Source organism: Balaenoptera acutorostrata, chromosome 5 (assembly GCF_949987535.1).
Source record: "Balaenoptera acutorostrata chromosome 5, mBalAcu1.1, whole genome shotgun sequence".
Lineage (NCBI taxonomy): Eukaryota > Metazoa > Chordata > Mammalia > Artiodactyla > Balaenopteridae > Balaenoptera > Balaenoptera acutorostrata.
In genome coordinates, this window is record NC_080068.1 from 69,292,017 (window position 1) to 69,315,350 (window position 23,334).

Genomic DNA, 23,334 nt, shown 5'->3' on the forward strand with positions numbered 1-23,334 from the left:
TAAATTATATAAGTTCTATATTAAGCAAATAGGCAAATAAATAATATACTTACAGATCACATCAAGTACTACAAAGGAAATGGGTGTGGGGGGAATATGTCGCTAGGAAATGACATTTGAGCTGAGACCTGAAAGATGAGAAAGAGGCAGGAAGAGAGTGAGTTTGTATGCTTTTGTCAGGGGAGCTAAGGATGCGGGGTGGAGATCAGTACAAGCCAGCCCAGGAATAGCAAAGCTGTGAGATGGAGAAAAGCTGGGAGTGTTCAAGAAACTGAAGCCAAGCTAGTGTCACCGAGGTAACATTGGAGAGGTGAGCGGGGATCAAATTATGCCAAGGCTAGCAGGCCAAGTCGGGGATTTTATATTTCCTCCTTATTGCACTAGAAAGCCTTGAGGCTTTTAGATAGGCTAATGGCATCATCTGAATTACTTTTGAAAAAGTCTGCTCTGGCTGGAATGTGGAGTACAGATTTGGTAGACAGCTCAGTAATCCAGGTGAGAGCTGAAGGTGGGTCGGCAATTGTGGTAGTGGAAATAGAAGCAGTGGTTGCAGTTGATATCAGCTTTGGAGGTGGAATTGTGAGAACGGACTCATAGATTGGCTGTGCCACTGGAGGGAGAGGCTGTAGCATTGCTTCTATTTCTACTACAATTGCCGACCCACCTTCAGCTCTCACCTGGATTACTGAGTTGTCTCCTAGCTGGTGTTTGAAAGGACCATTGGCTGACATGGAAACAAGAAGAGATGAAGAGTTGGTTTCGGATGGGTGGAGTTGGAGATGGTAGTGAGACTCTGAGAACACGGTCGGAAACTCAGAAAAGAGGTCTGAGCCAGAGATACAAATATGGGAGTTGTTGGCATGGGAGATGGGATTTAAAGCCTCTGGGTGGAGCTTCGGACTCCTCACTGCCTCTCCCATTTGTGGGCACGGGTGGGCAAACTATCAGTTATGTGCTTAGACGAGGAAAAGAAAAGCAATCCATAATGGTTTAAGGAAACCATTTTCTACCTCCTATTTTGATAAATCCATGTTCACCCTAAGCATCTTATAAGAGTGAAAACAAGCCTGAGAGAAAGCTTGCTCAGGTTCTGATTTCTTGATCACAGAATACTGAAATATGGGGGGGAGCGATAAATTAGGAATTTGGGAGTAACATATACATACTACTATATATAAAATAAACAACAAGGGCCTATTGTATAGCACAGGAACTATACTTAATATTTTGTAATAACCTATATGGGAAAAGAATCTGAACAAGTATATATATATATATATATGAATATATATATATATATATATATATATGTATAACTGAATCACTTTGCTGTAAAACTATCACCTGAAACTAAAACAACTATACTTCAATAAAAAATGAAATAAAAATAATACTGAAATAGCTCTTCTAGCATTTTACATAGCTCAGATTTAATATCCCTCCTTCAAAATGCACCCAAAATGAGGACATTTTCTCTGCATATAACTGGGCATGTTACTTTTGTGGGACACTCTAAAAATGGGCAATTTTTCCTTGCATGGTGAAGTTGCGTTTGCTTTCCCATGATGATTAAAATACATGAGGATTTAAATTTCATCTAGAGGTTTCTGCTGAGTTGGAGCCTGTCATTCATCTGGAACATCCCACACCACATGGAAAGGACATTCTAAAGCCATGGAGTTTGAGTAGACCCAGGTCCCCATGCTGTGAGCTGCCAGGGAGTGAGTAATTCTGGCTTTGGAAAGGGCATATTTGTAAAGCTAAATTAATACGTCCTGTTTTTCATCTGTGACTTCTCTCTGTTTCCAATAGTCAGCTGTCTTGGTTACATGACCATGCAAAAAAAGTTTTTTGGAGGTTTGTGTGTTTATTGTTTATCCCAGAATGGACTCAAATCTTGGAACCAGTTCAATCAGTACTGATCTAGACGCTCAAAGGAGAGGAAGGAGAAATAAAATCCATCTACCTTACTTACCTTTCTTAATGGAAACCCCCAAAGTGTCTGACCGTTCCCAAATCTACTGTCTTTATCCCCTGCTGGTGAAAAGCTGTGAAGCAGATGAGGAACATGAAAGCCTTCATTACATCAGGTCCTTTCCAATATTTTGGTTTTCATTTCATGCAATAAGGTTGAAAGGCCCATTTGACTGTTATAAATTGCCTCTTCTCATCAAAGAACTCCAAGACCAGATTCTATAAACATATCTGGACACTGTGTTTAGTTGTAAACCACTGGGGAAGAAAAATGAAATGACATCTAAACTAAATGCCCGGCCCCTTTCCAGTCTTCTTTTTTTTATTGCCATAAATCCAGTAAATAAGTCTTTAGTTTCTGTTGAGAATGAAAAGCTGACCAGCCTCAAGTTTAAAGGCGTATGTGGACCCAGAGCAAAGTACCCCCAAGCTCCACCAAACCAAATGCAAACGTCCCAAGGGCAAGCAGCTGCCCTGATGTTGCGAGTCATATATTTACAAAAATGGACAATTTGGACTTTGCTGGGAGGCATCTCCCTGTCTCCTAATAAAAGGTTTTACTTTCATTTGACCAGCAGCCAGCTGCCCTGGGTAACTGCACAGGAGAGCTACATGCTAACAGTTGGAAGTAAAGATGAGGCCAAAAAAAAAAAAAAAAGTTGCAATAGGACCTGAGGACTGAAAATACACATGCTGATTTCTTCTCATCAAGCAGAAGTTTCCAGGCTGGAACTTAGAATCGTTCATCCCCTGGATTATTGATTAAAAGAAGCCTGTAATTGTTAGGCTTCTAAAATCAAAAAGACAAATTTGTGATCAGGCCATACCTGAAGCGCACACAGAGGCCAAGAGATTTACAGGGCACTTCCTTGTGGGTAAATCAGAATCACAGTGGAGAGCCGGGTGACAGCAGTCAGCAGTACCCCCTTGGATTAAAGAGAAGAGAAGGCTCTGGGCTCGGTGTGTCCTATGTTCAAGTTACATAAAGGTAGCACCAATTCATAACTCCAGGGAAAGACCACTTAACTAAACAATGAGCCATGTTTCTGTTTAGAATTCTATTCCCACACCTAAGAGTTTGTTTAAGCAACTCTTTGGCCATCACTGGAGCTGTCAGTTCACAGAAGTGCTTAAGCTGACTGTTGGGAAAAGCAAGGCTCAGAAGAGCATCCTTCCAGAAAGGCAATTTCTACATTTTTAACTAGCTGGGTCGCTTTGCAGGAGTGACTTAATCCCTCTAATCTTCATTTTCTTCATCTACAAAATGGGAATGAGAATGACAGTATTATGTCAAGAATTATATGAACTAACACAGGTGAGGTCATTAGCCCAGGACCTGGTGGACAGTAAGTTCTCAATAAATGCTAGCAACGATGATGCTGCCGATGATGACCGTGACATTGAAGAGTAAGTAGAAGAAATCTTTATGTAAACAATAACCCTGTATCTTTAGAGGATACCTTTATTTTTTTTTAACATCTTTATTGGAGTATAATTGCTTTACAATGGTGTGTTAGTTTCTGCTTTATAACAAAGTGAATCAGTTATACATATACATATGTTCCCATATCTCTTCCCTCTTGCGTCTCCCTCCCTCCCACCCTCCCTATCCCACCCCTCTAGGTGGTCACAAAGCACCGAGCTGATCTCCCTGTGCTATGCTGCTGCTTCCCATTAGCTCTCTATTTTATGTTTGGTAGTGTATATATGTCCATGCCACTCTCTCACTTTGTCACAGCTTACCCTTTCCCCACCCTGTGACCTCAAGTCCATTCTCTAGTAGGTCTGTGTCTTTATTCCCGTCTTACCCCTAGGTTCTTCATGAGCTTTTTTTTTTCTTAGATTCCATATATATGTGTTAGCATACGGTATTTGTTTTTCTCTTTCTGACTTACTTCACTCTGTATGACAGACTCTAGGTCCATCCACCTCACTACAAATAACTCAATTTCGTTTCTTTTTATGGCTGAGTAATATTCCATTGTATATATGTACCACATCTTCTTTATCCATTCATCCGATGATGGACACTTAGGTTGCTTCCATGTCCTGGCCATTGTAAATAGAGCTGCAATGAACATTGTGGTACATGACTTTTTTTGAATTATGGTTTTCTCAGGGTATATGCCCAGTAGTGGGATGGCTGGATCGTATGGTAGTTCTATTTTTAGTTTTTTAAGGAATAGAGGATATCTTTAAAAGTCTTAGCTAGCGTCAGCCGTAAACTTGCTCCTTCTTTTCCTTTGTCTACAAATGTTTGCCAGTGTTCGGTTACGAGAGAGGCTGCCTATGGAAAATCTTTGAAAGATTTGGCAAGACATTGGAGCGGTCAGGATTGCTTGATTTGTCCGATACAGATCTCACGCTTCTGATATAAATGCACACTTCTTTACATATATAAAAATTAAAAGATGCCTGGGATTCTGAGGTCCATCCCGGCAGCGGCCAGCTCCTGCCTCTTTAGGAAGTGGTCCCAGCACGATGATGTCCCAGTCTGGTGAGGACATGGAGGGGCAGTGACCCTGTGTTTATTTCCTTGTTGATTTCCCTTCCCTGGCTCCAAGCTCATTTTCCCATTGCCTGCAGGAAAACAACATCCAGGGGTGCGGTAGGCCTGACTTGGCAGCCCTAAAGGTGAACAAAAGGATCCCGGCTTTGGCGAGAGCGAAAGGAAGTTGGAGGGAGCCCCGGCCCCATCCAAACCAGAACGGACTTGTCGTTGATACTCCTGAGTGGCTGCTCTGCGGGGGCCGCTCTCCCTGGAAGCTCCCCAGAGGCTGCTCTCAGGTTTATGCATCAGCTCTGTGCAGAGCCTGCAGCAGGGGCACAGGACCAGCTGATTAACTCCAGGGCAGAGTGGTTCTCGTGCATGTCTGGAAGACGGGGCACAGGAAAGAGAAGGGAAATTTTCCTGGGCTGCTGCTGAGTCAGAAAAAACTCAGCTCCCAAATGGACTTTACCTGGAGGCCTCACACGGCTGGAAACTGATCCGCAATGCGGCAAAGGTAAGAGGCCTGCTTCCTCCCGAGGGTGGTATCTCAGGCAACTGGGGAGAAGTTTGCCCCTGACTACCGCAACCCAGCCTCCACCCAGCCCACTACAAACACACACACACACACACACACACACACACAAACACACACACACCCCAGCTTGTTGAGAAGAACCTAGGAATATCTAGTTCTGTCTTTTTCAAAGCACTCTAGAAAGGCCTCAGGACATTTGCTCTCTTTATGTTCGATTTTTTTCTGCATTCTTCATGGACACCTCTTCCTTTACTTTCAAAAATAAAAACTACTTTTTTATTTCATTTTTTACTGGCCAAAACAGGTCAGTAAAAGCGTAAGTAATCCCACTAATGGTGACTGGGTTTATATAACATTATTCTTCATCAGTATTCAAAACACATTCACAGGTTTTGGTCCCATTTCTACCGGAGGAATGGGCATTGCCACTGCAATTTTACCCTCGGAGACACTTAGGTCCAGAGAAATCGTGCTTTGCCCAGCAGCACGTAGGAAGGTGAGTGACAGACCGCTCACCTCGTCTCCACTCCTGCCTCTTTTCAGTAGAATGGTGACTCTACTTTCTAAACCAAATACCAGACTACACTCTCTGCCACATATTCTGGCAAACGATCTGATGAGAGGATGGAATTTTAGCAACTGGAACTCTCCTAGATAACCCAGATGTGGAGAGTCACAGTATCCAGGACTACGCCACCATGTTACGTATCCCTGTTTACTTCCATCCCTGGGCATGGATGCCAGTTCAGCAAATGGCGCTAAGTGATGGCCCCAGTGCCCAGCTCTGGGTCACATGTCAGGGCGTGGTGAGGACCGTATGCCCAGGAGGTGCTGAAGGGGTACAGAGCGGGGTCTGAGAGGGGAGGTTGTGTGTGAGAAGGCTCTCCACAGGAGGGGAGCTTCACACTTGGGCTTAGCGTGAAGTAGGGACTTGTACTGAAGGAGAGCTTTTCAGATCAGCACGGCCCCCCAGGTAGGGAGGGGGTGGGCATTTACAGCAAGACTGCGACAGCGGGGCAGGGGGTGCAGAGCACGGACCGGGGAATTAGACCATCTGGACATGAATCCTGGTTCCACCACCTACTAGCTCTATGTCCTGGGGTAACTCAGTTAACCCCTCTGACCTCAGTTTTCTGATATGTAAAATGGGAATAATGGCGATACCTACCTACCTCAAGGGGTTGTCTTCAGGTTTAAATGAGATAATGCGTGTAAAATCTTTGCTGGCACGTAAGTGCTCAATACATACTAACTACTTAAATACCATGTGCCTGACTCCATGGGAGATGCCGGGGATACAGATGAAGGGAGCCCTACTCTCAATTTGATCACAGTATTGTGAGTTAGTTGTGTGCCACTAACTCTATGCAGTGTGGTAAGGGCTGTGGGACGGCAGAGGAGGGATCTACTCAGTCGGTGAGATTTTGGATGGTTGTTCTGGGCGGCCTGTTGGAGGAGGTGGGAAGAATTTTCACAGCAGAGGCCCTGTGTGTAGGAAGGTGACATAGAACAGAGCTACACGGATTTGATTTTGAATACCAGCTTCATCTCCACCAGATGCCTAGCATAACCATGCCAGTCTGCTCAGGCTGCCATAACAAAATACCACAGCCTGCATGGCTTAAACAGCAGAAACGTATTTTGTCATAGTTCTGGAGCCTAGAAGTCCAACATCAGGGTTAGGCCGCTCTCCTTGGCTTGCAGACCGCCGCCTTTTTGCTGTGTCCTTGCATGGTCGTTCTTCTGTGCACCTGTACCCTCAGTGTCCCTCTGCATGTCCAAATTTTTTTTTTTCTTCTAAGGACACCAATCAGTTGGATTAGGGTCCACCCTAAGGACCTCTTTTTAACTTAATCACCTCTTTCAGGGCTCTATCTCCAAATCCAGCCACATTCTGAGGTATGGGGTTTCAGCATATGTATCTGGGAGGATACAATTCAACCCATAACAATGAGCCTGTTACTAAGCCTTTCCAAGCTTGATTTCCTCATCTATAAGATGGGGACAATACTTTAAAAGGAGAACCATTGTGATGATTATAAAAAGAACACATGAGCCACCTATCCCAGTTTCTGACCCTTAGAAGGCGCCCAATAGGCAGTGGTGGTTATTATCAGCATTTTAGGCCAAGCCTCAAATGAACATGGGATCCCCTGCACAATCTACATTCCAGATAGACACTAATGAACTGGACCTTCGTTATCCCACAGACTTCCCCAGAGGACAAACAGGCACTCAATGTTTCTACTTCCTTGGTTCTGGCAGGGAGCCCATCATCAGATAAGTCAAGTGGCCGGCGTGATCAGCCCTATAGATACTGTGTTCTCTCTCTCTAGTTATTCAGGAATCTGTCCATTCTTTACTAAATGAGTGGGGTGAGAATGCCCATCTCCTACACCTCAGCAGAGAACCAACTTGAAGCAGACACACCCTGATTCTACTCTCGGGACAGCCACTCCAAGCTTTGTCCTCCCAAAGCAGCCTCTGGGTACCTGTGTCCTGGCAAGTCTGAAAAACATTATAATTCCAACCTAAGATATCCATTACATGTAGATGTAGATATAGGTATAGATATAGATATAGATTATTTTGAAAAATCTCAAACTTACAGAAAAGTTGCACGTATACTACAAAGAATTTTATACTATATTTTTCCTGAACCCTTTGAGAATAAGCTGCCAAAATGATGCCTCATCTTCCCCAAATACTTCAGTGTGCATTTCCCATAAACAAGGACATTCTCCTATGCAACCACAGAATCAGGAACTTAACGTTGATACATTACTATTATCTAATCCTCAGACCCCAGTAAGTTTTCATTAATTGTCATTGGATGCTCAGATCAGTTCAAGTTTTTGTCAGTTGTCCCAATAATAGCCTTGATAGCAAAAAGAGTACTTTCGAATCAAGCACTGCATTTAGTTGTCACATCTCCTTAGTCTGCTCCAATATGCAACCTTTCCTCGGTATTTCTTTCACTTTCATGACCTTGACACTTTTAAAAAATACAGGCTAGTTATTTTGTAGAACGTTCCTCTCTTGGGGTTTGTCTGAATTTCCTCACGTTTAGATTCAAGTTCTACAACTTTGGCAAGAATATCACAGAAGTGATGTTGTGTTCTTCCCACTGCATCCTATCAGGCAGCAGATGATTTTGAATTTCCCTGAGATCACTTGATTAAAGTGGTGTCTGCTAGGGTACTCCACTGGAAAGTTACTCTTCTTCCTTTTTTTTAATTAATAAGTGTTCTTAGAAAAGGACCTTGAAATTATGTAACTATCTCATTCCCAAGCTGTCAATGTGCCCTTCTGACATGTTCCCATCATCATTTGAACACTTCTTTACTTCCTGTTACAATGACATGTTCCAGCTTTAAAATTAGCTATTTCTCCAAGGAGCTCTGGTTCCATTATGTGTGGGATTATTTAGAATGCCAATTCTGACTGCCCGGTGTGCTCACTGCTAATTTAGGTATTGCTGTTCCCTGACTCTTTCAGTGGACAGAGCTAGTGTGTGTATATATACATCTATATTATTTCTGTAGATGATCCATATATACTGAAAACCATAAATTCACTCTGGTACTTCCAATTCCAATCCAGCACCACAGGGCTCATCCTAGCTTTCTCCCTTTCCATATTGTAAGTTCCTTCTCTAACACTTATGGAGCCTGATTTCCATTATCCTTAATACACTTGCTTATTTGATCAGTCCCCTGAATGTAACCAGCTGCTATCATGACCCCTGCCCCCTTCCCCACACACGTGCCCTCCTCATCCCGCTTGGAATCTGACGCTGTCCACCCAGGCTCCGGCCCTTGTGTGGGTCAGCCCTTCTCTCTGGCTGATCTCCTTACCCTGTCTGGGCCACCATATCTCCTCCACCCCCACACAAGGGTGACTGCCTTACTCAGCCCACATAATAGCTTTTTTTTTTTTTCTAAACATCTTTATTGGAGTATAATTGCTTTACAATGGTGTGTTAGTTTCTGCTTTATAACAAAGTGAATCAGTTATACATATACATATGTTCACATATCTCTTCCCTCTTGCATCTCCCTCCCTCCCACCCTCCCTATCCCACCCCTCTAGGTGGTCACAAAGCACCGAGCTGATCTCCCTGTGCTATGCGGCTGCTTCCCACTAGCTATCTATTTTACATTTGGTAGTGTATATATGTCCATGACACTCTCTCACCCTGTCACATCTCACCCCTCCCCCTCCCCATATCCTCAAGTCCATTCTCTAGTAGGTCTGTGTCTTTATTCCCATCTTGCCACTAGGTTCTTCATGACCTTTTTTTTTTCCCCTTAGATTCCATATATATGTGTTAGCATATGGTATTTGTTTTTCTCTTTCTGACTTACTTCACTCTGTATGACAGACTCTAACTCCATCCACCTCATTACAAATACCTCCATTTCATTTCTTTTTATGGCTGAGTAATATTCCATCGTATATATGTGCCACATCTTCTTTATCCATTCATCCGATGATGGACACTTAGGTTGCTTCCATGTCCTGGCTATTGTAAATAGAGCTGCAGTGAACATTTTGGTACATGACTCTTTTTGAATTATGGTTTTCTCAGGGTATATGCCCAGTAGTGGGATTGCTGGGTCATATGGTAGTTCTATTTTTAGTTTTTTAAGGAACCTCCATACTGTTCTGCATAGTGGCTGTATCAATTTACACTCCCACCAACAGTGCAAGAGTGTTCCCTTTTCTCCACACCCTCTCCAGCATTTACTGTTTCTAGATTTTTTGATGATGGCCATTCTGACCGGTGTGAGATGATACCTCATTGTAGTTTTGATTTGCATTTCTCTAATGATTAATGATGTTGAGCATTCTTTCATGTGTCTGTTGGCCATCTGTATATCTTCTTTGGAGAAATGTCTATTTAGGTCTTCTGCCCATTTTTGGATTGGGCTGTTTGTTTTTTTGTTATTGAGCTGCATGAGCTGCTTGTAAATCTTGGAGATTAATCCTTTGTCAGTTGCTTCATTCGCAAATATTTTCTCCCATACTGAGGGTTGTCTTTAGGTCTTGTTTATGGTTTCCTTTGCTGTGCAAAAGCTTTTAAGTTTCATTAGGTCCCATTTGTTTATTTGTGTTTTTATTTCCATTTCTCTAGGAGGTGGGTCAAAAAGGATCTTGCTGTGATTTATGTCATGGAGTGTTCTGCCTATGTTTTCCTCTAAGAGTTTGATAGTGTCTGGCCTTACACTTAGGTCTTTAATCTATTTTGAGTTTACTTTTAGGTATGGTGTCAGGGAGTGTTCTAATTTCATACTTTTACATGTACCTGTCCAATTTTCCCAACACCACTTATTGAAGAGGCTGTCTTTTCTCCACTGTATATGCTTGCTTCCTTTATCAAAGATAAGGTGACCATATGTGTGTGGGTTTATCTCTGGGCTTTCTTATCCTGTTCCATTGATGTATATTTCTGTTTTTGTGCCAGTACCAAACTGTCTTGATTACTGTAGCTTTGTAATATTGTCTGAAGTCAGGGAGCCTGATTCCTCCAGCTCCATTTTTCGTTCTCAAGATTGCTTTGGCTATTCGGGGACTTTTGTGTTTCCATACAAATTGTGAAATTTTTTGTTCTAGTTCTGTGAAAAATGCCAGTGGTAGTTTGATAGGGATTGCATTGAATCTGTAGATTGCTTTGGGTAGTAGAGTCATTTTCACAATGTTGATACTTCCAATCCAGGAACATGGTATATCTCTCCTTCTATTTGTATCATCTTTAATTTCTTTCATCAGTGTCCTATAATTTTCTGCATACAGGTCTTTTGTCTCCTTAGGTAGGTTTATTCCTAGGTATTTTATTCATTTTGTTGCAATGGTAAACGGGAGTGTTTTCTTAATTTCACTTTCAGATTTTTCATCATTGGTGTATAGGAATGCAAGAGATTTCTGTGCATTAATTTTGTATCCTGCTACTTTACCAAATTCATTGATTAGCTCTAGGAGTTTTCTGGTAGCATCTTTAGGATTCTCTATGTATAGTATCATGTCATCCTCAAACAGTGACAGCTTTACTTCTTCTTTTCTGATTTGGATTTCTTTTATTTCTTTTTCTTCTCTGATTGCTGTGGCTAACACTTCCAAAACTATGTTGAATAATAGTGGTGAGAGTGGGCAACCTTGTCTTGTTCCTCATCTTAGTGGAAATGGTTTCAGTTTTTCACCATTGAGGACAATGTTGGCTGTGGGTTTGTCATATATGGCCTTTATTATGTTGAGGAAAGTTCCCTCTATGCCTACTTTCTGCAGGGCTTTTATCATAAATGGGTGTTGAATTTTGTCGAAAGCTTTCTCTGCATCTATTGAGATGATCATATGGTTTTTCTCCTTCAATTTGTTAATATGATGTATCACGTTGATTGATTTGCATATATTGAAGAATCCTTGCATTCCTGGGATAAACCCCACTTGATCATGGTGTATGATCCTTTTAATGTGCTGTTGGATTCTGTTTGCTAGTATTTTGTTGAGGATTTTTGCATCTATGTTCATCAGTGATATTGGCCTGTAGTTTTCTTTCTTTGTGACATCTTTGTCTGGTTTTGGTATCAGGGTGATGGTGGCCTCGTAGAATGAGTTTGGGAGTGTTCCTCCCTCTGCAATATTTTGGAAGAGTTTGAGAAGGATAGGTGTTAGCTCTTCTCTAAATGTTTGATAGAATTCGCCTGTGAAGCCATCTGGTCCTGGGCTTTTGTTTGTTGGAAGATTTTTAATCACAGTTTCAATTTCAGTGCTTGTGATTGGTCTGTTCATATTTTCTATTTCTTCCTGGTTCAGTCTCAGAAAGTTGTGCATTTCTAAGAATCTGTCCATTTCTTCCAGGTTGTCCATTTTATTGGCATAGAGTTGCTTGTAGTAATCTCTCATGATCATTTGTATATCTGCAGTGTCAGTGGTTACTTCTCCTTTTTCATTTCTAATTCTATTGATTTGAGTCTTCTCCCTTTTTCTCTTGATGAGTCTGGCTAATGGTTTATCAACTGTGTTTATCTTCTCAAAGAACCAGCTTTTAGTTTCATTGATTTTTGCTATTGTTTCCTTCATTTCTTTTTCATTTATTTCTGATCTGATCTTTATGATTTCTTTCCTTCTGCTAGCTTTGGGGGTTTTTTTGTTCTTCTTTCTCTGATTGCTTTAGGTGCAAGGTTAGGTTGTTTATTCGAGATGTTTCCTGTTTCTTGAGGTAGGCTTGTATTGCTATAAACTTCCCTCTTAGCACTGCTTTCGCTGCATCCCATAGTTTTTGGGTCATCGTGTCTCCATTGTCATTTGTTTCTGGGTATTTTTTGATTTCCCCTTTGATTTCTTCAGTGATCACTTCGTTATTAAGTAGTGTATTGTGTAGCCTCCAGGTGTTTGTATTTTTTACAGATCTTTTCCTGTAATTGATATCTAGTCTCATAGCGTTGTGGTCGGAAAAGATACTTGATACGATTTCAATTTTCTTAAATTTACCAAGGCTTGATTTGTGACCCAAGATATGATCTATCCTGGAGAATGTTCCATGAGCACTTGAGAAAAATGTGTATTCTGTTGTTTTTGGATGGAATGTCCTATAAATATCAATTAAGTCCATCTTGTTTAATGTATCATTTAAAGCTTGTGTTTCCTGATTTATTTTCATTTTGGATGATCTGTCCATTGGTAAAAGTAGGGTGTTAAAGTCCCCTACTATGATTGTGTTACTGTCGATTTCCCCTTTTATGGCTGTTAGTATTTGCCTTATGTATTGAGGTGCTCCTATGTTGGGTGCATAAATATTTACAATTGTTATACCTTCCTCTTGGATCGATCCCTTGATCATTATATAGTGTCCTTCTTTGTCTCTTGTAGTAGTCTTTATTTTAAAGTCTATTTTGTCTGATATGAGAATTGCTACTCCAGCTTTCTTTTGATTTCCATTTCCATGGAATATCTTTTTCCATCCCCTCACTTTCAGTCTGTATGTGTCTCTAGGTCTGAAGTGGGTCTCTTGTAGACAGCATATATATGGGTCTTGTTTTTGTATCCATTCAGCCAGTGTGTGTCTTTTGGTGGGAGCATTTAATCCATTTACATTTAAGGTAATTATTGATATGTATGTTCCTATTCCCATTTTCTTAAATGTTTTGGGTTTGTTATTGAAGGTGTTTTCCTTCTCTTGTGTTTCTTGCCTAGAGAAGTTCCTTTAGCATTTGTTGTAAAGCTGGTTTGGTGGTGCTGAACTCTCTCAGCTTTTGCTTGTCTGTAAAGGTTTTAATTTCTCCATCAAATCTGAATGAGATCCTTGCTGGGTAGAGTAACCTTGGTTGTAGGTTTTTCTCCTTCATGACTTTAAGTATATCCTGCCACTCCCTTCTGGCTTGCAGAGTTTCTGCTGAAAGATCAGCTGTTAACCTTATGGGGATTCCCTTGTGTGTTATTTGTTGTTTTTCCCTTGCTGCTTTTAATATGTTTTCCTTATATTTAATTTTTGATAGTTTGATTAATATGTGTCTTGGCGTGTTTCTCCTTGGGTTTATCCTGTATGGGACTCTCTGTGCTTCCAGGACTTGATTAACTATTTTCTTTCCCATATTAGGGAAGTTTTCAACTATAATCTCTTCAAATATTTTCTCAGTCCCTTTCTTTTTCTCTTCTTCTTCTGGGACCCCTATAATTCGAATGTTGGTGTGTTTAATGTTGTCCCAGAGGTCTCTGAGACTGTCCTCAGTTCTTTTCATTCTTTTTTCTTTATTCTGCTCTGCAGTAGTTATTTCCACCATTTTATCTTCCAGGTCACTTATCCATTCTTCTGCCTCAGTTATTCTGCTATTGATCCCATCTAGAGTATTTTTAATTTCATTTATTGTGTTTTTCATCATTGCTTGGTTCCTCTTTAGTTCTTCTACGTCCTTGTTAAATGTTTCTTGCATTTTGTGTATTCTATTTCCAAGATTTTGGATCATCCTTACTATCATTATTCTGAATTCTTTTTCAGGTAGACTACCTATTTCCTCTTCATTTGTAAGGTCTGGTGTATTTTGACCCTGCTCCTTCATCTGCTGTGTGTTTTTCTGTCTTCTCATTTTGCTTATCTTACTGTGTTTGGGGTCTCCTTTTCACAGGCTGCAGGTTCATAGTTCCCGTTGTTTCTGGTATTTCTCTCCAGTGGCTAAGGTTGGTTCAGTGGGTTGTGTAGGCTTCCTGGTGGAGGGAACTAGTGCCTGTGTTCTGGTGGATGAGGCTGGATTTTGTCTTTCTGGTGGGAACGTCCACGTCTGGTGGTGTGTTTTGGGGTGTCTGTGGCCTTATTATGATTTTAGGCAGCCTCTCTGCTAATGGATGGTGCTGTGTTCCTGTCTTGCTAGTTGTTTGGCATAGGGTGTCCAGCACTGTAGCTTGCTGGTCATTGAATGAAGCTGGGTCTTGATGTTAAGATGGAGATCTCTGAAAGATTTTTGCCGTTTGGTATTACGTGGAGCTGGGAGGTCTCTTATGGACCAGTGTCCTGAAGTTGGCTCTCCCACCTCAGAGGCACGGCCCTGATGCCTGGCTGGAGCACCAAGAGCCTTTCATCCACATGGCTCTGAATAAAAGGGAGAAAAAATAGAAAGAAAGCAAGAAAGAGGCTATAATATAGTGAAGTAAAATAAAGCTATTGTAAAGCAAAGCTATACAGACAAAATCTCACCCAGAAGCATACACATATACACTCACAAAAAAAGGAAAAGGGGAAAAATTAATATCTCCTGCTCCCAAAGTCCACCTCCTGAATTTGGGCTGATTCGTTGTCTATTCAGGTGTTCAGCAGATGCAGGCACATCAAGTTGTTTGTGGAGCTTTAATCCGCTGCTCCCGAGGCTGCTGGGAGAGATTTCCCCTTCTCTTCCCTGTTCGCACAGCTCCTGGGGTTCAGCTTTGGATTTGGACCCACCTCTGCATGTAACTCGCCTGAGGGTGTCTGTTTTTCCCTCACACCGGACGGGGTTAAAGTAGCAGCTGATTCGGGGGCTCTGGCTCACTCAGGCCAAGGGGAGGTAAGGGTACGGTGGCAGGGCGAGCCTGTGGGGTCAGAGGCCGGCATGACGTTGCACCAGCCCGAGGCGCGCCGTGCGTTCTCCCAGGGAAGTTGTCCCTGGATCACGGGAGCCTGGCCGTGGTGGGCTGCACAGGCTCCCAGGAGGGGCGGTGTGGACAGTGACCTGTGCTCGCACACAGGCTTCTTGGTGGCGGCAGCAGCAGCCTTAGCATCTCATGCCTGTCTCTGGGGTCAGCGCTGATAGCCGCCGCTCGCGCCCGTCTCTGGAGCTCGTTTAGGCAGCGCTCTGAATCCCCTCTCCTCGCGCACCAGGAAACAAAGAGGGAAGAAACAGTCTCTTGCCTCTTCGGCAGCTGCAGACCTTTTCCCAGACTCCCTCCCGGCTAGCTGTGGCGCACTTACCCCTTCAGGCTGTGTTCACGCCACCAACCCCAGTCCTCTCCCTGCATCCAACCGAAGCCCGAGCCTCAGCTCCCTGCCCCGCCCACCCCGGCGGGTGAGCAGACAAGCCTCTCGGCCTGGTGAGTGCTGCTTGGCGCCGAGCCTCTGTGCGGGGATCTCTCCGCTTTGCCCTCCGCACCCCTGTGGCTGCACTCTCCTCCGTGGCTCCGAAGCTTCCCCCCTCTGCCACCCTCAGTCTCCACCCACGAAGGGGCTTCCTATTGTGTGGAAACCTTTCCTCCTTCACAGCTCCCTCCCACTGGTGCAGGTCCCGTCCCTATTCTTTTGTCTCTGTTATTTCTTTTTTCTTTTGCCCTACCCAAGTAGATGGGGAGTTTCTTGCCTTTGGGAGGTCTGATGTCTTCTGCTAGCGTTCAATGGGTGTTCTGTAGGAGCAGTTCCACGTGTAGATGTATTTCTAATGTATCTGTGGGAAGGAAGGTGATCTCCGCGTCTTACTCTTCCGCCATCTTGCCCTATCTCTCCACATAATAGCTTTAAGGACTGAATTATTTAGGAAGAGAAGGGAAGGTAAGGAAGATATTCATTCACTTTTAACATTTTTGAAAAACTCAAAAAAAGTCATTCTGTGACCCATGGTGAGCATTTGTGCGAGTATGTGTTGTCACTGTCTTTGCTTTGTGGGGAGCAGTCTCTTCCGTATGCATTGGGCATATGTCCCCAGTACCAGGACTGAAGGCATGAGGTTCACACTACTGATTCTATTCCATTCAACACTGTTCCAGTCTATATGGACATGGGCTGCTCACTGTCTACTCAGGGTACCAACAATATTTCCAGGTTGAAAACTACTATTTGGGCAATCACTGCTCCTTTTTCTATTCTGAGTCCTAGTCTGGGCTCTGCCTTATTTATTTATTTAAAACTAGATAGTAAACACTTACTCGAAACGAGGTACTTGGCTAGGTTGGGACATAGAGATTTAAAGCCTTGGTCTCAGCCCTCAGGGAACTCTCAGTCCACCGTGAGATGCAGACAAGAGTCAGACAGTTATAAATCTGTGCAGCAAAGTGCAATGTGAGCTGTCTGAACAGCCTGCACCTAACCTAGAGGGCACCTAACCTAGATGGGGTGGGCAGAGAGAAGATGCCCGAGGGGAACCCAGAATGGGCAGGGATTAACAAGGTAAGGCAAGGCAGGAGAGGAGGCATAGGGAAAAGTGTGTGGAAGGGCCAGAGGCAAGGCGAGGGGCTGAAAAGGCAGGTGCAGGTTGGTGGAGGTGTGTCACACATGCCAGGTTAACATGGTTGGATTTTTTTTTTACCATCTTTATTGGAGTAAAATTGCTTTACATTGTTGTGTTAGTTTCTGCTGTATAACAAAGTGAATCAGCTATATGTATACATATATCCCCATATCCCCTCCCTCTTGCGTCTCCCTCCCACGCTCCCTATCCTACCCCTCTAGGTGGACACAAAACACTGAGCTGATCTCCCTGTGCTATGCGGCTGTTTCCCACTAGCTATCTATTTTACATCTGGAAGTGTATATATGTCAGTGCCACTCTCTAACTTCTTCCCAGCTTACCCTTCCCCCTCCCCGTGTCCTCAAGTCCATTCTCTACATCTGCATCTTTATTAACATGGTTGGATTTTAGACTTTAGGACATGACGCTCTGGAGCCCAACTTTCTCGGTTCAAATCCTGACTCTGCCACTTACTAGCTGTGTGATCTTAGGCAAGTGACTGTTTTGTGCCTCAGTTTCTTTCACTGTAAAACTGGAGATTATAATCGTACTTACATCATGGGATTGACATAATGATTAAATTAGTGATTTTACATAGTGCACAGAAAAATACATAGCATATAAAAAACATATATCAGAGAGGGCAGACAGCAGAAGCAAGAACTACAATCCTGCAGCCTGTGGAAAGAAAACCCCATTCACAGAAAGACAGACAAAATGAAAAGGCAGAGAACTATGTACCAGATGAAAGAACAAGATAAAACCCCAGAAAAGCAGTTAAATGAAGTGGAAATAGGCAACCATCCAGCAAAAGAATTCAGAATAATGATAGTGAAGATTATCCAGGACCTCGGAAAAAGAATGGAGCACAAATCAGAAGATGCAAGAAATGTTTAACAAAGACCTAGAAGAATTAAAGAACAAACAAACAGAGATGAACAATACAATAACTGAAATGAAAAATACACTACAAGGAATCAATAACAGAATAACTGAGGCAGAAGAACAGATAAGTGACCTGGAAGACAGAATGGTGGAATTCACTGCCACAGAACAGAATAAAGAAAAAAGAATGGAAAGAAATGAAGACAGCCTGAGACCTCTGGGACAATGTTAAATGCAACAACATTCACATTATGGGGGTCCCAGAAGGAGAAGAGAGAGAGAAAGGACCCGAGAACATATTTGAAGAGATTATAGTCGAAAACTTCCCTAACGTGGGAAAGGAAATAACCAGCCAAGTCCAGGAAGCACAGAGAGTCCCAGGCAGGATAAACCCAAGGAGAAACATGCCAAGACACATAGTAATCAAATTGACAAAATTAAAGACAAAGAAAAATCATTGAAAGCAACAAGGGAAAAACAACAAATAACATATAAAGGAACTCCTATAAGTTTAGCTGATTTCTCAGCAGAAACTCTACAAGCCAGAAGGGAGTGGCACGATATATTTAAAGTGATGAAAGGGAACAACCTAAAACCAAGATTCTACCCGGCAAGGATCTCATTCAGATTTGACAGAGAAATTAAAACCTTTACAGACAAGCCAAAGCTCAGAGAATTCAGCACCACCAAACCAGCTCTACAACAAATGCTAAAGGAACTTCTCTAAGTGGGAAACACAAGAGAAGAAAAGGACCTACAAAAACAAACCCAAAACAATTAAGAAAACAGTAATAGGAACATACATATCTTTAATTGCCTTAAATGTGAATGGATTAAATACTCCAACCAAAAGACACAGGCTCGCTGAATGGGTACAAAAACAAGACCTATATATATGCTGTCTACAAGAGACCCACTTCGGACCTAGGGACACATACAGACTGAAAGTGAGGGCATGGAAAAAGATATTCCATGCAAATGGAAATCAAAAGAAAGCTGGAGTAGCAATACTCATATCAGATAAAATAGACTTTAAAATAAAGAATGTTACGAGAGAGAAGGAAGGACACTACATAATGATCAAGGGATCAATCCAAGAAGAAGATATAACAATTATAAATACATATGCACCCAACATAGGAGCACCTCAATACATAAGGCAAATGCTAAGAGCTACAAAAGAGGAAATTGACAGTAACACAATAATAGTGGGGCACTGTAACACCTCACTTACACCAATGGATAGATCATGCAGACAGAAAATTAATAAGGAAACAGAAGCTTTAAATGACACAATAGACTAGAGAGATTTCACTGATATTTATAGGACATTCCATCCAAAAACAGCAGATTACACTTTCTCCTCAAGTGCGCATGGAACATTCTCCAGGATAGATCACATCTTGGGTCACAAATCAAACCTTGGTAAATTTAAGAAAATTGAAATCATATCAAGCATGTTTTCTGACCACAATGCTATGAGATTAGAAACAAATTACAGGAAAAAAAAAACCATTAGAAACACAAACACATAGATGCTAAACAATACATTACTAAATAACCAAGAGATTACTGAAGAAATCAAGGAGGATATCAAAAAATACCTACAAGCAAATGACAATGAAAACGCAACAATCCAAAACCTGTGGGATGCAGCAAAAGCAGTTCTAAGAGGGAAGTTTATAGCTATACAAGCCTACCTCAAGAAACAAGAAAAATCTCAAATAAACAATCTAACCTTTCACCTAAAGGAACTAAGAAAGAAGAACAAACAAACACAAAGTTAGTAGAAGGAAAGAAATCATAAAGATCAGAGCAGAAATAAATGAAATAGAAACAAAGAAAACAATAGCAAAGTCAATAAAACTAATAGCGGTTCTTTGAGAAGATTAAAAAAATTGACAAATTTTAGCCAGACTCATCAAGGAAAAGAAGAAGAGGACTCAAATCAATAATATTAGAAATGAAAAAGGAGAAGTTACAATGGACACTGCAGAAATACAAAGCATCATAAGAGACTACTACAAGCAACTCTATGCCAATAAAATAGACAACCTGGAAGAAATGGACAAATTCTTAGAAAGGTATAACCTTCCAAGACTGAACCAGGAAGAAATAGAAAATATGAACAGACAAATCGTAAGTAATGAAATTGAAACTGTGATTAAAAATCTTCCAACAAACAGAAGTCCAGGACCAGATGGCTTCACAGGTGAATTCTATCAAACCTTTAGAGAAGAACTAACACCCATCTGTCTCAAAATCTTCCAAAAAATTGCAGAGGAAAGAACACTCCCAATCTCATTTTGTGAGGCCACCATCACCCTGACACCAAAACCAGACAAAGGTACTACAAAAAAAGAAAATTACAGACCAATATCACTGATAATATAGATGCAAAAATCCTCAACAAAATACTAGCAAACAGAATCCAGCAACACATTAAAATGATCATACACCATGATCAAGTGGGATTTATCCCAGGGATGCAAGGATTCTTCAGTATATGCAAATCAATCAATGTGATACACCATATTAACAAATTGAAGAATACAAACCATTTGATCATCTCAATAGATGCAGAAAATGCTTTTGGCAAAATTCAACACCCATTTATGATAAAAACCTCTCCAGAAAGTGGGCATAGAGGGAACCTACCTCAACATAATAAAGTCCATATATGACAAACCCACAAGAAACATCATTCTCAATGGTGAAAAACTGAAAGCATTTCCTCTAAGATCAGGAATAAGGCAAGGATGTCCACTCTTGCCACTATTATTCAACATAGTTTTGGAAGTCCAAGGCACAGCAATCAGAGAAGAAAAATAAATAAAAGGAAAACAAATTGGAAAAGAAGAAGTAAAACTGTCACTGTTTGCAGATGACATGATACTATACATAGAGAATCCTAAAGATGCCACCAGAAAACTACTAGAGCTAATCAATGAATTTGGTAAAGTTTCAGGATACAAAATTAATGCACAGAAATCTCTTGCATTCCTATACACTAACAACAAAAGATCAGGAAGAGAAATTAAGGAAACAATCCCATTCACCATTGCAACAAAAAGAATAAAATACCTAGGAATAAACCTACCTAGGATGTAAAAGACCTGTATTCAGAAAACTATAAGACCGTGATGAAAGAAATCAAAGATGGCACAGACAGATGGAGAGATACACCATGTTCTTGGATTGGAAGAATCAACACTGTGAATATGACTCTCCTACCCAAAGCAATCTACAGATTCAATGCAATCCCTATCAAATTACCAATGGCATTTTTTTGCAGAGCTAGAACAAAAGAATCTTTAAATTTGTATGGAAACACAAAAGACCCTGAATAGACAAAGCAATCTTGAAGGAAAAAAACGGAACTGGTGGAATCAGACTCCCTGACTTCAGACTATATTACAAAGCTACAGTAATCAAGACAATATGGTACTGGCACAAACAGAAATATAGATCAATGGAACAGGTTAGAAAGCTCTGAGATAAACCCATGCACCTATGGTCAACTAATCTATGACAAAGGAGGCAAGGATATACAATGGAGAAAAGACAGCCTTTTCAATAAGTAGTGCTGGGAAAACTGGACAGCTACATGTAAAAGAATGAAATTAGAACACTCCCTAACACCATACACAAAAATTAACTCAAAATGGATTAGAGACCTAAATGTAAGACCAGACACTATAAAACTCTTAGAGGAACACATAGGCAGAACACTCCATGACATAAATCACAGCAGGAACTTTTTTCACCCACCTCCTAGAGTAATGGAAATAAAAACAAAAATAAACAAATGGGACCTAATGAAACTTAAAAGCTTTTGCACAGCAAAGGAAACTATAAATAAGATGAAAAGACAACCCTCAGAATGGGAGAAAATATTTGCAAATGAATCAATGGATGAAGGGTTAATCTCCAAATATATAAACAGCTCATGCAGTTCAATATTAAAAAAACAAACAACCCAGTCAAAAAATGGGCAGAAGACCTAAATAGACATTTCTCCAAAGAAGACATACATATGGCCAAGAGACACATGAAAAGCTGCCCAACATCATTAATTATTAGAGAAATGCAAATCAAAACTACAATGAGGTATCACCTCACACCAGTTAGAATGGGCCTCATCAGAAAATCTACAAACAATAAATGCTGGAGAGGGTGTGGAGAAAAGGGAACCCTCTTGCACTGTTGGTGGGAATGTAAATTGATACAGCCACTATGGAGAACAGTATGGGGGTTCCTTAAAAAACTAAAAATAGAATTACCATATGACCCAGCAATCCCGCTACTGGGCATATACCCAGAGAAAACCATAATTCAAAAAAACACATGCACCCCAATGTTCATTGCAGCAGTATTTACAATAGCCAGGTCATGGAAGCAACCTAAATGCCCATTGACAGAGGAATGGATGAAGAAGATGTGGTACATTTATACAATGGAATATTGCTCAGCCATAAAAAGGAACAAAATCGCGTCATTTGTAGAGATGTGGATGGACCTAGAGACTGTCATACAGAGTGAAGTAAGTCAGAGAAAAACAAATACCATATATTAATGCATATATGTGGAATCTAGAAAAATGGTACAGATGAACCGGTTTGCAAGGCAGAAATAGAGACACAGACATAGGGAACAAAAGTATGGACACCAAGGGGGGAAAGCAGAGGCGGGGGCGGGTGGTGGTGGTGGTAGGAATAATTGGGAGATTGGGATTGACATATATACACTAATATGCATAAAATAGATAACTAATAAGAATCTGCTGTATAAAAAAAAAGCGTATAATAAATATTAGCTGCTATTATTATTTCCCAATAGGTGGATCAAAAACAGATTAGGTCACTGGCAAAGCAGAGGCAGCAAACATACCACTAATTAAAAGAAAGAGAAATTTAAAAGAATAGATTTGGGCATTTCAAAAGAAACTCTGAAATTGTTATTTTGAGAAAAATCAGAACTTTATTGCCCTACTGTAAGCTCATTTTATGGCTTACTGTTGTTTTACTTTTCATATATTTGGAGGAATGGGAGGCCATCACAATCTTTTCATTGTTTTGGCCTCTAAAGGTCCTAGCGTTACAGAGGAGACAGACTATGGAGACCTCGTCTCTTCTATTGGTTTATTCACCAAGACCTGTTAGGACTGGCTGTTATACACACCCATTGAGGTCCAGGCCAATAGCCATGTCACATTGTTCTGACAAACCCAACACCAACCAAGGCCACCCCAAAGCTGAAGGGGGACCATCTTGAAATTCAATTATTGTTAAAATAGTTCTACACCCTGAATGTGTGTTGGGGGTGGAAGGGTGGAGAATGAAGAGATTCTTGAAACTGTCCTGAAAGTCTGTTTGAAAAGGAGTTGGCAGCATTTCAGCAGTGGCCTTCTAGCCTTCTGATGATGGAGCTGTGAGGCCGTCCTCATTTCCCTACAATTCACATCCGCTGAGATCCGGTGGAACCAAAAGTGGAAGCTCAGAAATGTCAGTAGTGCATCATACTTTAAAACTTCTAAGCATCAAAAGACACAATCAACAGAGTGACAAGGCAACCCATGGCATGGGAAAAATATTTGCAAACCATATACTTGATAAGGAGTTAATATGAAGACTATTTAAAGAACTTCTACAACTCAACAATAAAAACAACCCAATTTTTAAATGGGCAAAACAGACGTTTCTCCGAAGAAGATATACAAATTGCAAATAAGCACATGAAAAGATGCTCAGTGTCACTAATTATTA

At 41.2% G+C, this 23,334-nt stretch overlaps 1 protein-coding gene across 1 annotated transcript in view; it reads left to right on the forward strand.

Moving 5' to 3' along the window:
* Positions 1-4,680: 4,680 nt before the first annotated feature.
* The window catches only part of LNX1 (ligand of numb-protein X 1), a 228,778-nt gene continuing 210,124 nt past the window's right edge, over positions 4,681-23,334 (forward strand). The window contains exon 1 of the mRNA XM_057546625.1: positions 4,681-4,979. The gene's annotated coding sequence lies outside the window, so the exon portion shown is untranslated. The remainder of the gene's footprint in view (positions 4,980-23,334) is intronic.